Genomic DNA, 16,718 nt, shown 5'->3' with positions numbered 1-16,718 from the left:
AAAAAGATTTTCTTCGAAATACTCGAAAATAAAGCCATCCAATATGCACCATTTGAGTGGAATAATTTAATAATTTTAAAGAATAATAAAGTTTCTGCTTTCAAAAAAAAACTTCCTGATTCAGTTTAATCCCCCCTCTGTCTCACAGGGAACATTCTACGCTGCGACGAGCAAACAGCACCAAAAGAAAATTAGGGGTATTCTCGAAGTTTGCACGAATTTCGAAGGGTACGAGAGCACCGCATTGCAAAGTGGTAGCATGCATAGATAGCAAGCAGCGAAATTCTGTATCAAATACAATGACAAGAGACAGCAAAAAATGAAGTGAGCGGGATGAGAGGAATCAGAGAAATATGTAGCAATTCCAACAACAACACAACTAGCACAGGGTCGCATTTATGTTGCTATGCTATTTTGCAAAAAAATATATATACGTGGGTTTCGACGTTGCATATTTTGCAGCGATAGAAAATGTTGTTTCCCATGTATTTTGTTGTTGCGTGTTTGCAAGTTATGCCATCCATGCAATCCGTGCTACGTGCAATGCCTTTGCAAGATTTGGAGAATACCCCTATTGTGTACGCTTGTGTATGTGGGTGCTCGTGTGTTAAATGATTGAATTATGGTTTTCGCAGCCGCTACTCATACACATAGATACTAAGTACAATATAGACTCATGTTAACGACTAAATTTGTGGCAGACGTCCGTCAACAATTCAAGAAAACTTCATCTAACCAACACGTCGGTATACAAGCGCAATTGGCGCTGTGGTCAACGCAGTTGTTGTTAAGGCTGTTTTAGTTTTAGTAGTGGCTGCCAAAGCGTTTGGCTGCTTTATACGCAAATTTGGTAGAAAAGGAAAGTGCAATGCACAATGCATGGTTGTGAATGGAGCGTCTGCGGCTGGCAAGCGCGCACGCAAATAGTGTGCCTACTAATGTTGATAGCTCTCCATTCGCATGCGTACGCATTTGAAATGCAAAATGATAAGAAAAGCACTTGCTTATGAAATGAAGGAAATGTATCTATGTACACTAGGGTGGTCCAAAATTGGTAAAGTCGGAATTTTAACGCTCTCACTCACTAGGATTGTTCTGTATCGAAAAAAATATACCGCTATTTCTTATTTTGAAATCAAAAATTATTTAGAGGTCGGTCAAAGCGCTCAAAGTTTTCCATGTATTTTACATGGAGGAAAAACAATTTTTCGTAGAAATGGTATAGAATTCTTGAAAATCAATATTTTTCGATCGGAAGACTCTGGTCCTCTTCAGGAGACTTCCAAAAAACAATATCCAAATGCTTATTTAACCATTTTTTAATACTAAAGATTTTTTATTTATCCCCCCATTGCATTTTCTGGGGGTTTCGGGAACCTATAAAATATAGTTACTATGAAAAAAAAATTTAAATAAATAATTAGGTATTATTACTGGGAATATGCTGAAGAGAAAAAGAGTTCTACAAAAAGAGAATTCTATACCATTTCTATGAAAAGTGTTTTTTCCCCATATAAAACACCGTGCGACAGTAAATTTTACACACAAAAAAAATCAATATACATATTCGCAAAACTGTGGGCCAAATATAGAAGAACTGCGTTTCTAGTTTTTCTCTCTGACCTCAGAATTTTTTTTAAAGGACTATGAAATTTGAAAAATATGATTTCTTCAAAAAAGTTTTTAAAAAATGCAGTGTAATGTAGAAAAACGGTATGGGTATTAAATTAAAGAAAAAATTCTATAGAATTAAAGCCGGTTAAATTTATTGGTGCAAAAGGGCGATTAGGTATTGAAAATGTCCTTTTAAAATATATCCTTTAATATCCTTGAAATTTTGCTGTAATTATTTTTGAAAAAATTATATGTTAAGGACTAATATACACTCGACCACATTCTCGAAATTCATCCTTCTAACTTTATTAGCCTAAAAAATTCAATTAATCAGGGCATTTTTAATACCTATTCGTCCTTTCTAATCATAAAAAAAAATTTTTTTCTCCTGCAAAATTTTCTCTTACATTTAATACCCATATTTTTTGTCTATATTATTTTTGAAATAATTTTTGGAATCAATCATATCTTTGAAACCACAAAGTCCTGTTAAAAAACATCCAGACGTCAGAGAGAAAAACTAAAAAAAAACGCAGTTTCACTATCTTTGGCCCACAGTTTGGTAAGTATATTGATTGTGTTTCGAATTTTTTTTTTGTTTTTCTCGCACGATGAAATGCATGGAAAACTTTGAGCGACCTCTAAATATTTTTTGATTTAAAAATAAAAAATAGGGTATATATTTTTCGGTATAGAAGAGTTCTTGGGGGTGAGAGCATAAAAATTCCGACTTTACTTTTTCACATGCATTTTTGGACCACCCTAATAAAAACACACATTCATACATTCTACTACATACTTAAGCTTAGTAAACAGCTCAAGAAAAATCTGAAAAAATATTTTTCATTATTTCTGTTCCTTGAAAGAGTACTTTGCATTTTTTTCTTAAATATGTTAGCTGCTTTCCGAAATCTTGATAAAAGAAAATTTGTTGGACGTCATTTGATATGAATTTTTCGTTTTCGCTTTCTACAAAATAATCACCCGAATCAGAGAATTCAGCGTATTTTCTCCATCTTTTCAAATCAAATTATACATACATATACATATGTACACTCCAATAATAAAAAAAAATCCGTACGTTAGATCCTCAACAAATTATGTAGCTAGTACTTTGTTCAAATAAAAGACTTAATCAATGAATTATCTTGGTGAAGTTCTATATACGAATTTACAGGTTGTTCAGGCTGTTCAGGCTCCATAAAAAAAAAAACACTTACAATATACTACAGTTCAGTTCTGTTGTAGTACCCCGCAAAATCAAAAGACTTAAGTAACGAACTTGCTCAGAGAAACTTGCGATTGTAAGTGCAAACCACTTGTAATTACCCAGAAAATCATCAAACTCGATAAACATCGGTACTGTTTTTCCATCGGAATTATAAAATTGATTATATTTTAAGACCTCCACAAAAATATTATTAATATTTGCGTGAGCTGGAGCCATTTGCAAATACCTCAGCAAATCGAGTTTTTTTTATAAATGAAATTGGTTTTTGTAAATTATTTAAAAAAAAATCACCTCAGATCGTAGGAGAGTTTAAGCTTAAAGGTATGCATAAAAATATGTAAAATTGTGATTTTTGGAGGTATTTTCAAATTGGTCCTGCTCAAGTAAATCTTAACTTTTTTTCCAAAATATTTTGGCGGAAGTTTTAATATATAATAAATTTTATAACTCCAATGAAAAACCGCAATTTTTTATTGTTTTTTTTTGTGATGTATCTTAATGTACATATTTTATAACTTCAATAAACATAATTCAAAACAATTTTAGTTTTTCCAGAGCGTAACTTTTAAAATAAACATTTTTCATGCAAATTTACTGTACATTTTTTTTGTTCCTATAAATATACTTATATTACGCATAACAGCATCAGCGAATCGTACGCATAAAAATATGTTTTCATATGCTAACTTTGTTTGAGCAATATTTTTCCAGGAATAAGCGAAATTGCGGGTGTAGCTGTCAGCAACATCAGCAATGAAGTTAACAACGATCGATTATAGCTGTTAAATGATAATCGTGGTAATCGTGAGTAGCCTGAATGTTGTGTTATAGTGAATGAAATGGAATACAAGACAATTAAGCTTAACTCAATGACATACATATCTGTGGACATTTGAAAGAACAACTTAAGTCTGTCTTTCACGGACATACAAAATGGCATATGTCAACAAAACATGTTTTACCACCAAAGAAAAAAAAATTGTTATTGGAAAGAAATATTAAATTAAATTAAATTAAATTAAATGTATTGTTCTGACGGTAAAAAAGAGCTTTAACGACATATGCTATTATGTTTGCCCGAGAATGATAGACTTAAGTTGTTTTTTCAAATGTCCACAGATATGTATGCATATTCATGCGGTCCGATTTCAATAGAGTATATCGCTAGCTTATAGTGAAAAGTTGCTAAATTCACTTTTAAAAAATAATCACATACATATATTTTGATTCAAGAAGCAAGAACACTTAAAAATGCATAATTTCCTAAAATACCGAACAATCCCTTTGAAGTGAAATTTCTGAAGCGGTGGTTGTTAGTAAATTGCCAAATGCAACGGAAATGATTGGGACGGAAATTTTTGGGACGGACACAAGTGCTTCGTAAGTGTATGCACACAGTAAATATGAATTTAACAGAAACGTGCTAATTAGAGGTTTAAGAATAAGATTTAGATTAAGACTAATACGCGAATGACAGTAAAGGTGAGTACATACATACATGCGGAAAAGGTTAGAGAAAATGTAAAAATAAAAACAAAAACAAGATTAAAGCAAAGCAAAGAGCTGATCAAGGCAAATTTAAACGCTTTACTTATACAAGGGCAAAGGTGAAGCGGAATTTGTACTAGATAAAGAAAAAAATAAACGCAAAGGTAAAAATTTAAATAAATATAAGGAAAAATATGAGGCTGAGGATAACGATAAAAGTAAAGATAAATATAAAGGAAAAAGATTAAGATAAATTAATTATAAAGAAAAGGATATACAGTCAGCGTCAAAAATATGAATACTGCTTTCCTTTGATTAAATTTTCCATACCAATTTTTTTTTAATGTTTTTATAAAAATATAGTTCATTCTACAGCAAAAACCAACAGAATCAATTTTTTCAATTTCATATTGAACTCAGGAAAATTCAAGAAATACCAAAAATTTTCATCAAAATTTTCCACTTTTCAGTTCGATTTCTTAAGGTGTCCCGAATTTATGTGTGGTGGGTTTAGGTGAGATGTGGTGAGTTTGGGGGTGGTAAATTTACCTCCTTCCATTTCATCTCACCTCAGCTCAGCGTTGAAAATCGTAAATAAATTTGATTTCTTGAATTGTGATTAGATCTGTATAAATACAATCATGAAACCCCTTTATGTTATAATGTCTTTTTTCTTTTGAAAAAATTCCGTCTTTGCGGGGGAGAGAACTCGATATTCTTCGGCCAGCAATGGCAAAACTATTTTCCAATGCCAATTTCTTGTCTACTGGGTACGATGTAAGCAAATTAACTTGTTTCTGCCAACTAAACAAATATGGCATTCTGGATCGGCCACTGGCAATCGGAAAATACTATATATCGAAATATACGACTTTTGGTTGGTATGTGTGTATGCATTTAGGCCTCTTGAGCATCTGATAGCCAACCACTTTAAGCGACAAATGAACATCTTCGATTGCATTAGCGGTAATTGTGTACATTTGGTGTGCGGCTGCTGCAGCGTACGACGACTGCCACAACTGCTTCCCCCATAATTAGTCATATTTGTTTAGCCGTGATAAGCAATGAATGAATGAATGAATGAATGTGCGTACATATATGGTCAATGTGATTGCAGCTAGCAACGCTGCGCTGGTGGGAACAACAATATGCATTTAAGGCTTAGCTGTGCAGCGGCCGGTTGGTGCAGCAGCTGTTGCAAGCGTAGCTAAAATCTATGCAAAAAGTAACAAAGTAATTCTTCTCTTATACATTATGCGATTCTTTTAGTTTTAAGCTTTACATATTTGCTAGGTAAGCCCGTTGTGTTTCGCCGAGTGCGTCGACGTCGCACTAAAGATAGTTAATAGATTTTATAATAATGCGCCGTCGCCTGCCTTCTTTCGCTAATAAATCTAACTTTCACTTTCAATTAGCAAATTTGTCATAAGTAACAGAAGCGTGTACAAATTTGTAGAAAAGCTTTGATGTTCTTTTTGGTCTGCACACTTTCGTACACACTTACTTTTGTACATACATACTTACGCATATTTGCATATCAAATACGTGCAGACTTTCGTATTTCTCTGTGAACAGCGCGTCCAGCTACAAGCACCCAATGCGGCAACGGTAATTTTCATTTCCACTTTTTTTTTAACGTTTTAACATTTCCTAAACAGTTGCAAGAAAAAAATTGTTAATTAATTATTATTTTTCGAATCTCACCCTGCAATCACCTTATTACTCGTATGTACATGAAACCTTTGGAATTTATTTATGGCTGGTTACTTTCGTTGTCTGTTGCCAAAAATCATAAAAAATCGTTTTGTAAATTTGTACGTGTTTTATATTTTTATTTTCTTTTTTGAAGTATTTTCAACATTTTTTTTTATACAATATTCCTCGAAAGTGCAAAGAAAGGAATAGAAAAATTACGCATTCTTCTCAGCTAAATTGTGGCGCGTATTTTCACTTGTCACCCGTACTTACATAGGGCCGCTAGCTAGCTAGACCGCCGCTATTGGTTTCGCTCATTTTGTATGCGTTGGCGCGCTTGCTTTGGATTAATGAGTCAAAACGCAGGTAGTAAGTAGTTAGTTACAATTGTAGCGGCTGAGGGCGCGCAATGACGGACAGTCAGGTGGCAAATGGCCAACAACTTGCGCTTGTTTCTAACCTAAATGCAGTGCGTGCTCTCGCTTTTTCACTTTTTGTTAAAGCGAGGCATTGTGAAAATTTAAAACCAATGAAGCCAAGTTCAAGTTATTGCAAACAGTTAAGAACTCCAAGCAAGGAAGGTAAGTGAAGAAATGATGGATGTGGGCTAAAAACGTATAGACGGCCTGCAACGAAGACGACGGCTCTTTCGGATCACACATCTGACACCGAATTCGCGCTCCTTCACTTGGCAACTCTAGTAGACGTTGCACGGCTCAACATTAGGGCGCACCACCTTATAAGAATTTTGTTTTGGCCGAACCTAGGTGTCGCTGTCTTAAAAGTTCTTTAATTTACTCACATTACAGCGGTACGTTAAGGCGGTACGAACTCAGATCTGGCCCTTAAGGTCAATAAACTTTGGTGCAAAAAATTGCCTCCTCGAGGAAAAAACGTCGATATATCATTGGTTGGTTGGTTGCAGTGCTTCCTAGTCGCTGTCCAAGACACAATTAGCGCACTGTTGCGCCATTTTGATGTACTTATCGTGGGGGATATTTTGTCTATGCACATCCTATGTTGCTAGGTCGGGCCATTTCGATTCTCGAATGAATCTGCCGATTTCGCTTATGGTAGTTGTGCTACCAGGTGTTTTTCTAATGTTTTGTGTCTAATATTCGAAAGGCCGGGACATTCACAAAGTAAATGCTGGACACTTTCTTCGCTATCGTCTAGTTGGCAGCTGCGGAACATCTAATTATGGGGTAGACCTATTTTTGCCGCATGTTTGCCTATGGGCCAGTGCCCCGTGATGGTTGCTACAATTCTGATTACCTCTGGCCTTGATCTGCCACGCAGGTCCAAGATTTTCGTCCTGTTGTAAGTCAGGCCATAGTTTTCTTGATATCTTACAAGTCTGTATATCTGACCACTTGCGTCTAGCTAGTTTAAGGAAATGCGAAGTAATCTCTTTTTGGACTATTCCAAGGGGCCACCCAGTGCCACCACTTCAGATTCATTCAAACCGGCGCCTGCCCTCACCAGCTCATCGGCCGTCTCATTGCCTTCTGTGTTCCTATGTACGAGAATCCAGACAAAAGAGACGGTAGTTGACTGAGTCACTGAGCAAAGCATCACTTCATTGCCTAACTAGCTTGGTTTTGGGTACACGACTCGGATTTACGGGCTTCAAGGATCCCTAAAACTTTCACTTGGAAGATGTTTGTATCATTTTCCATTCGCATAGACAGAGGAACACCGAGTAGACTCCCGTTCCCGCAACGAAATCCATTTTAGACCCCTCGGTGTACAGAGAGATCGCGTCTCGGTATTTTATCCAGTCCCTTCTGGATGGAAATAACACTTGCATGATACAGCTGAAGTCCTACTATATAGTCTATCGTCCTACTTAATTGCATTTGATTTATGAGCAACCCATGTCCGTAGTGCCTAGTCCTCCAAAGGCCTGACTCTGTGAGTCTGACCGCCGATTTCATAGTCACTTCTTTCATGTGGAGATCAATAGGGATTAAATTGAGGATAGCATTTAGCGCTTCGGCCGGGCAGGATCTTTGTGCACCTGCTACTCCTCCGCTTGTTGCCCTTAGTATGCTTCTTAGTTTGCTGACATTATATTGTTTGCTTAGTTCGGGCCACCAGACAAATACGCCGTATGTTAGGATTGGTCTTATGATCGCAGTATACCTCCACATCACAAGTTAAGGTTTTAGTCCCCTTCTGCCTACGAAATTCGATATTGATTTTCCAATTAAGATTGCTATCCAACACGACTCCAAGATACTTTACGCTGGGGGATAATGAGTGTCTTCCGACTTTGGTTTGAATTGTGGTATCTTATTTCTGTTTGCAAATTAGCAGTGTTGCGAGCACACCGCCCAATATTTTGCTGTTTCATGGTTTTTCCTTACTGGCTTGAGTATAAATACGACTTTTACCCTTCTCAAGCTAGGAATGGAATGTAGAACAAGGGTATAGTAGCCTTAACATTAGTTTATAGGAATGGTGCTATCTCCGCCTTGACCCTCTGAAGCATTGCTGGGATTTCTGGTACAGGGGATTTGAAGGAAAGGAAGCTGTTGATAGCGCAATCAATTCTTTCGTAGCTCAAGATCGAGTTCAACAGTCTACTGCTTGAAGAACCAGGTTCGATTGACCCTGACGTGGATGGATGTCGAATACATCCCGGGAAATGAAACTTGACTAACGTGTTTAAAGAACCACTAGCTGTATTCGTCCCCATTTTCCCCCTTAATGAGTGTGATATTGGTGTGTTCTTTCGATAGGATATTTGAGTCTTTAGATTTCTCTATGGAAGAACAGTATGATTGACAGGATTTAGTTTTAGATTTTCTCACTTCTTTTCTCTATGATCTAAGGGCGCTTTTATAAGGCGCCCAGTGCCTAGTTCTAAGGCAATCATTGAAGATGTTCCAAATTTTATGTATTTGCGATCTGAGATCCTCAATCCATCAGGGTGAGGATTTCTTTCTTCGGTACTCACTGGAGTTCAGCTTTCAAAGGTTTTCTTCATAACTTCTGCTTGTAGTGACAATTGTGTTTAAGGGACCCTTACTTAGTTTACGCTTAAGTGCAACACACATACATCTTTCAAAATTAGTCCTGTGGGGGTTTCTGTATTTTAAGGGGGTGTTGGAAATTCCGTGAAGATTAAAGGGGATCAGACGGTGATCAGACATTGAAGGCCTATCAGATACTCTCCACTCTTCTACAGACACGCTGTCGTTCTCTGACAACTGCGTTAGATCCAGTACCTCCTCTCGTCCAGGAAACCGGTTTTAACTCGGGGGAATACAAAGGTAGGTGTATTACCGCTATTGCAGATGCTTACGTTACTATTTAATAAGAAGTGTAATAGAGACTCACCTCGATCGTTCTCTGTAGTACTACGCCAGTCTGGACAACAATGATTTGTCTGGGGTTTTTGCCTATTATATCCTTGATTTTGGTTGGCGGCCTGTCCCTATAATGGCGGTCTCCAACGTAACAAGTGTTGTGTCTGCTGTGCTGAAATTAGAAATAAATTTGTATTTAAACCGTTCTTGACAAGAATACAGGCCGGCGATTTACCCACCTTGTTCTTATAGTAGACTCGGTAGCTCTTTATATTTCGTCCCATGACTGCCTCTTGCTTGACCCAAGACTCTTGTATTAGGCTAATGTCTATATCCTCCTCACTGAGGAAAACAACTAGATTATCTATGGCGCATTGTGAGTGCTGCAGCTTTATTTGGGCTAGTTTAACTCTCCGGTTTAGGGTCATCCGTCAGCTTCACACTCATGGGAAGCTCACCAGCTCCATAAACCCGCATTAGGGCCTTACGGATACCAAAGCGAAGCCGGTAGTCTGCATTTTCTAAGGCGTCTAAAGATTCCGCACAAATGGCTAGCATCATGGGCTTATTTGAAGGCCTTCTTGGCTCTTCAACCTTTATAAGCTCCCATTTCTCAACCGCAGGTATGTCTTTGTTCTGCAGCTTAATACACCGCAGCAACATTTCGCCTGGTTCGTCCATCGGTGGTAGCCAAATGCACCCACGTGGTCTCCTTGGAATATCTTTAGCTGGTATCAGCTTGAGCTTCATGCCGACAAAAGTGTCGCTGATCTTAGCGACGCATCCAGCAAGGAAGTCCAGGGAGAACTGGTCCGCGCACTTGACTACCCGGTATCCCCGTAGGGATTCCGATGAGTCGAACTCTGGGTGAGGACCCTCGGGGTTGTCGAGTACGTAGTTCATTACGAGGCTCGACAGCTTCACTTCAATCTCCACCCATTTCTGCTGGACTGCTATCGGTGTCCTGCTATTTTCGTCTATTATCGCCGACTGTAGGTGATCTCTGGCGACGTAACTAAAATTACGTTGCTTCAAGGGTGTTGCGGACTCCGAATCACCTGATCGCTTGGCCTTCTTTGTAAGGGCCCTATGGGCGCCCTCATTATGAGAAGGGTTCCGTTTTTTTGCTTCGGTGGCTGCACGATCTGTCTGCATCTTTTCGTACGCTTCCACTATTTGCATATACCTTGCCTTGTCTTTCTCGTCGCGCTCATGTACCGTACCGGCCGCTACATTTTCACCGATTTTTTCTAACATATACAGCGCCTTCTGGTACTTATGTTGCATGACTCCGCCCGAGGGTTTCCTCTTCTTAGTGGCGGGATTGCTGCCTGCAACGGTCGCCAATTTGCTACTTGTTGGTTGGTCATCCGGAGTACTACGGCAGGCACTTCCGGTGCTATCTTTGACTATTTGCAGAGTGGTGATACTTTGTCTGGCATCGGCCACCCTGCTGGTTTCTGGTGCTCGTACAACTGGGGTACTATGCCTGGCGCCACCAGGAGTACTTGCAACCATCTTACCTGTCTGCGGGGATTTGAGGAGCTGATCCTCTCTCTCTCTCTCTGACAGCGTAACGTCTTCGCCTTGCAGTCCGCTTGTACGCTGTTGACGTTGTTGCTGTTGTTGGTTTTGTTGTTGCTGTTCTTTTTGTTCTTTATCCATATGTGATCCCACGAGTAGGCCGGAAGGGTTTAGTCGCTCGTCCGCAGAGCCGGGATGCGAGGAGAAGGCACTTCTTACAACCGACCTTGCCCGGGCATCGGAGGGGACCGTTCACGACCAGCCATTGTTTTACTACCCGCTGGCCATTCAACCATCGGCACGGTTGCCTATACACCTTGGCTTGGGTAGTGTTGGTACGGTAATCCTGACATTTTCGCCTTCAGCAATACAAAAACACTCCAGCTTGGATTGTAAGGAATATTGCCGAAGGTTGCAATACCGGGCTTCCCTCTTAGTTCATGGAGGCATGATACAATTCACGCTGTGAATTATACCATAACACCATTTAAGCCCCCTCGCCACGGCAAGACGACCAACGCTGAGGAGGAGATATATCATACTTTAATATCCGAAAAATGCAAAAAGGCGAAATTTCCTTTCTAAACTTGCTTAGATTCCAAGGTGTACGGGGAACCTGTTTTCTGGTACGGTCTACTGCGTTTAATTTTTGGCTTTCCTCGTGCAGCGCATTGTTTGGATGACGGTAATGCCAGGTTAGATCTTCCGGAGCACATCGGCCAGCCGGCCAAAGGCACCCTTCCCATTGAGGTTACTGAGGGGCGCATCAGCTTGTCGATTCTTATCATCTCGCATGAGTGTAGGAAGGTACTCCGCTATCCAGCATTCGCAAAAAGTTGTCCTTCAGTTGACGGCCGACGCTCCACTGCAGGTGTATTACACAATTGTTGATTAGGTTGTAGTTAGTGACCACTATGAGAATACTTGAGTTGACGGCAACCTCATGGGGTGGTCCATTATATGACTATGTGAAGTGCCGTCGGGTCGAAAATGGCCGCCCCATGCGCTACTATTGATCAGTCTATCATGCTGTACAACCACCGCAGGATATAGGGGCTGCAATACCATGTTTTTCGAAGAGTTTTCTGCATTAAAGTTCTTGCAGTTTTAATGATGGCGTTTTCGTCGTGCTTCTTCCATAAAATTTTGCAGTCAAGGAAAACCTTTAGATATTTCTACGGGCCACATTTCTATCTCTATCCCTCGTACTGTTATAGGATGAATGACTTGAAGATGTCTCCTTCTGGTGAAAGCGATGATGGCTGTTTGGTTGATATGCAGACCAACTGTGCCGCACTATCTCATGGTAAGACTAAGTCGGCATATCCTTAGCACATTATGCCATTATTGGATACTTAGTATATCATGTCGTTTTGCGGTCTTCAGGTTTATGTTTTGGTTTCCTACTGCCATTTCCAACAGTCTGGTTCATAGCACTTTCACGATTCATCTACGGATTAGGGCAGCTCGCCCCTTTTCTCCATAGTTCTGCCGAACGCTGTGTGTAAGGTGTTATCATTTACTCCTTTAATGTCTAGAAAAAATGCTACCTCACCTCCACCGAGTGCATGCCGTATTTTAGGTTTTAACTGGAACCGTGCTCTACCCGCTGATCTTACTCGTGCGACAGGCGTATTGTACATGGTGTAACGGCATTATCATTAGGGAGACTGCGTAAAACATTCTCCATCGCCTTAAGGTCTAACGATATTAGGCTGATCGGATGAAAAGATGTCGCCAGAGTATAGGCTTTTTTGAATAGCTGGGCTAAGGCTCGCCTCCTCCCTTTTGGGAGATATTCCAACGCTAGAATTTGCCACTTGAAACTTGTTACTATCGAATGTTTTGTCCGGCTCAAAACGAACCTATTGCCCATCGTGCACACGACCAGGTAGACAGACGCTTTTCTACCTCTCAGTCTTCCGCGGTGACTTTGTATCTGTTGTCTATCGTCCATCGAAGTGACTTGTCACAAGAGCTAAATACCTTCCCTCCTCGCTTTTGGTGTAGCTGTTGTTTGGGAGTTTTATCGCTCTTTGGCTTTCAACTGTTCCTCACGCTTGTTCAGTCTGGTTGCTTCCGGTGTAGAGAAAATACCTTCACAAAATTTCCTAAAACTATCTCTTTGTTGTAGGAAAGCGGAAATCTAGATCTAGTGAGGCCACTATCTATTTCTGTTTTACTGTTTCATCAGTAGCCGGAACTTCAAATGAAAAGGTGTATGTACATATTTTATATGAAAAAAAAAACAATTTTTCGTAGAAATTGTATAGGATTCTTGAAAATCAATATTTTTCAATCGATAAAAAAACTCTGCTTCTCTTCAGAAGACTCTCAATAGTAATACCCAATTGTTTATTTTACCATTTTTAATACTAACGATTTTTTTACGGGTCCCCGAAAGTATCCTCAAGATAAACCGAGTTTTCCGATCGAAAAATATTGATTTTCAAGAATTTTATACAATTTCTACGAACATTTTTTCGCATATAAAATACATGGAAACGTTGATAGCAAACATTTTTTATTAATTTTTTATTCAAATATTGCTTGTATTTAGCGAATATCATATAAATCTTTATTTCAAACTTTGTACAAAAATTAGAATTCTGCAAAACTTCATCAAAAATTGCAAACTTTTCAATAAGAAGAAGAAATATCGAGTATGCAGTTTTATAAATTACACTGGTCTACAAATTTCAACTTTTTTTCTGCGAATAAGACGGGACCTGGTGTTTCTGAACGGATTTTTCGTGCTGAACACGAATCCGGGGTCAAAAATGTCCCATCACGTCACGTTTTCGAGAAAAAAGGGGTTGAAACCCCTAAAAACAGCGTTTTTGGCCATTTTCGAAAAATTATAGAGCTGAACCCTGACGTGGTACAAATTTTGCATATATCAGAAATTAAAGGCTAAACCGTGCCCTTTCGAATGAGCCCTATGCCGAATTGATCGCGTGCACCCTTAAAGCAGGGGGTGTATTTGTGTTTAGGGGTGCAGGAAAAATTGATCACAGAAAGAATTTAATCTTAAACGATCATAGAAAATTAATAATGCCAAGGTTTTAACTATATTAAAAGTCGCTGATTACGAATCTGCAGTTAGATTTTAAAAATTTAAGATGACGGGTCGAATATGGTGGATATAAAAATTTCAAATTTAATAATGTTCAATAAATTATGGTACGTAGGATTTTGAATTTTTAAAATCTAACTTCAGATTCGTAATCAGCGACTCTTAATGTAGTTAAGACCTTAGCATCATTCATTTTATATGGTCGTTTAAGATGAAATTCTTTCTGCGATCAATTTTCCCTGGACTCCTAGACACAAATACACCCCCTGATCTAAGGGTGCATGCGATTAATTCGGCATAGGGCTCATTCGAAAGGGCACGATTTAGCCTTTAATTTCTGACATATACAAAGTTTGTAGCACGTCAGGGTTCAGCTCTACAATTTTTCAAAAATGGCCAAAAACGCTGTTTTTAGGGGTTTCAACCCCTTTTTTCTCGAAAACGTGACGTGATGGGAAGTTTTGGACCCCAGATTCGTGTTCAGCACGAAAAATCCGTTCGGAAACACCAGGTCCCGTCTTATTCGCAAAACCCTTGTAGACCAGTGTTATTATTAGGTGCGTTCGACAAGTCAAAAATCAAATAGTTTTTCCAAATTTTTACTGGATGGCGTTCGATAACGACAAAAAATTATTCAACACACAAAAATTGAGAGAGCAAGCGTTCATTTTGATGCAAGAGAAGCGTTCACTTTGTACTGGCAAAATTTTAGTCAGCAAAAATTATCCAACACGAAAACATATGAGGAGTGTACTCGTACGCCCAACTATCTAAAGTTTTAGAAAACTTTTACTGGTTTTGCGTTCTCGTACCCAAAAAACTTGCAAAGTAGGGGAAATTGAGAGAGCAAAATGTGAAAGAGAGCTGCAAATTTCTGCTGGAAAAATTTTTCCCAGCTAAAACTTGCAAGTAAGAAAATCAGCTGATCACAAACACATATTTGTAAATAAACAAAAGAAAATATGGCCTTTTTGATTTATATATTGCAAATTTTATTATTAATGCTAGTATACAACTAAAAATGCGTAAATTTAATAAGCACAACGTTTGTTAAGTATACTTTTCGTTAGTTTGCTATTAATCTCCAGTTTGTTTACTTTAGTGTGTGCTGACTATGGTTGCCGTATGACATTTTTCGTATGTACCATAATTTTCCTTTAAATATACCAAAATAGATTTAAATGAAGCATGTTGAAATGTTTTTTGCGGAAGTTTTCGGTTATGGTGGGTTGCTTGTTGAAATGAAAATTGTATAATTTTAAACCTACTCTATTACATTTTTTTGGATCAATGATGGGTATTTGGAGGAGATACTCTTGTTTTTAATGCGTCACCATGTGATATCACAAATAATTATGAGAAAAATAACTTATTCATTCCGATATAATTAATTCGTATTTTAAAAAGCTTTTCTTATCCAAAACTATTCAATTGTATAAAATGCCAAATCGGGGGAAAATGCACCAAGCAGAAAATAAATTGCCAAATTAATTACCAGTGGCAACTGTGCAAGTGATCAGCTGTTTCGAAGGTTGCAAGTTTTGGCAAATTTTGCGTTCTCGTACTTCTGTTGATATTTCGTCTCTTTGAGAGCGAATGCTGCTAAATTCTCAGAACTTTTTCTGCTGGAGAATTTTGTCCTCTCAATACGAGTACACACCTATGATCACAAAACATATGGTTGCAATTTTTGTAAACAAACAAAATTGCATTTTCCGAGTTTTGGTATTTATATGCTTTTTAGCTGCCTGCTATGACTTTATGATAGCGCCAACTAGTTTTCCTGGCGAACATTGAACGTTCACTTTCCATTTTCTTCTATGGAGGCAACATGAATTTCAGTTTGTTTACAAATAAAACATAAACAAAGTCAGCTGGTGTGTCTTCTTCTTCCGGTTTTTGCAAGTAATGGCTAATTTCCTGTTCGTTTACTTTTTTGCTTTTTCATCTCTTTGGGAGAGAATTTTCGCTTACTCTCTTGATTTTGATTGTTGGCTGGTGTTGGCTAATTTTGTTATCGAACGCAACTATTATGTAATAATGTGCAAAGTCTAACAATCTTAAAAATCGCGTTGATTTTTTTTGCCGGCGGTGCTAAGCATTATCTTCCATATAAAGTACTCCATGCTTCTTTTTATCAGCGCGAATTTTAAGACAATTAAAATTTGCACATTATTATGCTAAAACTGAATGCGATTTAAAACTGCATAACCGAAATTTTTTAGAAAATCTTACTAGAAAGTTTGCAGTTTTTGATAAAATTTGCAGAATTCTTAGAATTTTCGTACAGAGTTGAAACTTAGAAACATAATTGTTAAAATATAAGCCATTCTTTAGTAAAAAACTAACAAAAATTTTTAACATGAAAACAATTGCGAATTTTTAAAAAATTAACCGTATACTAAATTTTGTAAGTGACGGTTAATTACCGTTAATAATTAATAAAAAGTTGAATTGAAATGGAAATGTATAAAAAACGTTATTTGCTTATACATAAGTATGTATCCTGCAAAAAAAGGATCCCGAAATCTTTAGGAGTATCTCATTTCTGTAAAAATTTTTTTACGAATCTTCGAAGATTATTTTCATTGCTTTACCAATTTTCTTTAAAATTTCTCTACAGTTCAGAATACCCTGAAAAAATGGTTTACAGGGTACACACATGTGTATGCATGTACATATTTTGTATAAAATTTTAGTTGTATGAAAAAAATTTTCAAGGAAAAGTACCCTACAAGAATTGTGTGATGGAAACTAACACATTCTCATTTACCTT

At 37.9% G+C, this 16,718-nt stretch overlaps 2 protein-coding genes across 5 annotated transcripts in view; one reads left to right on the top strand and one right to left on the bottom strand.

Moving 5' to 3' along the window:
• The window catches only part of LOC118740981 (mucin-5AC-like), a 130,956-nt gene that overhangs the window by 45,495 nt on the left and 68,743 nt on the right, over nucleotides 1–16,718 (bottom strand). The window contains exons 1-2 of one of the 2 annotated variants that reach the window (XM_036472755.1): nucleotides 9,582–11,945; nucleotides 9,374–9,514 (exon numbers count right to left, since the gene is read on the bottom strand). The exons of the other annotated variant lie outside the window; for it this stretch is intronic. The gene's annotated coding sequence lies outside the window, so the exon portion shown is untranslated. Of the gene's footprint in view, nucleotides 1–9,373; nucleotides 9,515–9,581; nucleotides 11,946–16,718 lie in introns of those variants that run through there. 2 annotated transcript variants of the gene reach the window in all.
• Nucleotides 1–16,718, top strand: part of LOC118740984 (trans-1,2-dihydrobenzene-1,2-diol dehydrogenase) — a 151,598-nt gene that overhangs the window by 91,606 nt on the left and 43,274 nt on the right. The gene's annotated exons all lie outside the window — the stretch shown is intronic.

This window comes from Rhagoletis pomonella, unplaced genomic scaffold (assembly GCF_013731165.1).
Source record: "Rhagoletis pomonella isolate Grant_MI unplaced genomic scaffold, Rhpom_1.0 Rhpom_scaffold_00006, whole genome shotgun sequence".
NCBI lineage: Eukaryota > Metazoa > Arthropoda > Insecta > Diptera > Tephritidae > Rhagoletis > Rhagoletis pomonella.
The sequence above is the reverse complement of the archived record's forward strand: the minus strand, read 5'-3'. Positions and strand labels throughout refer to the sequence as shown.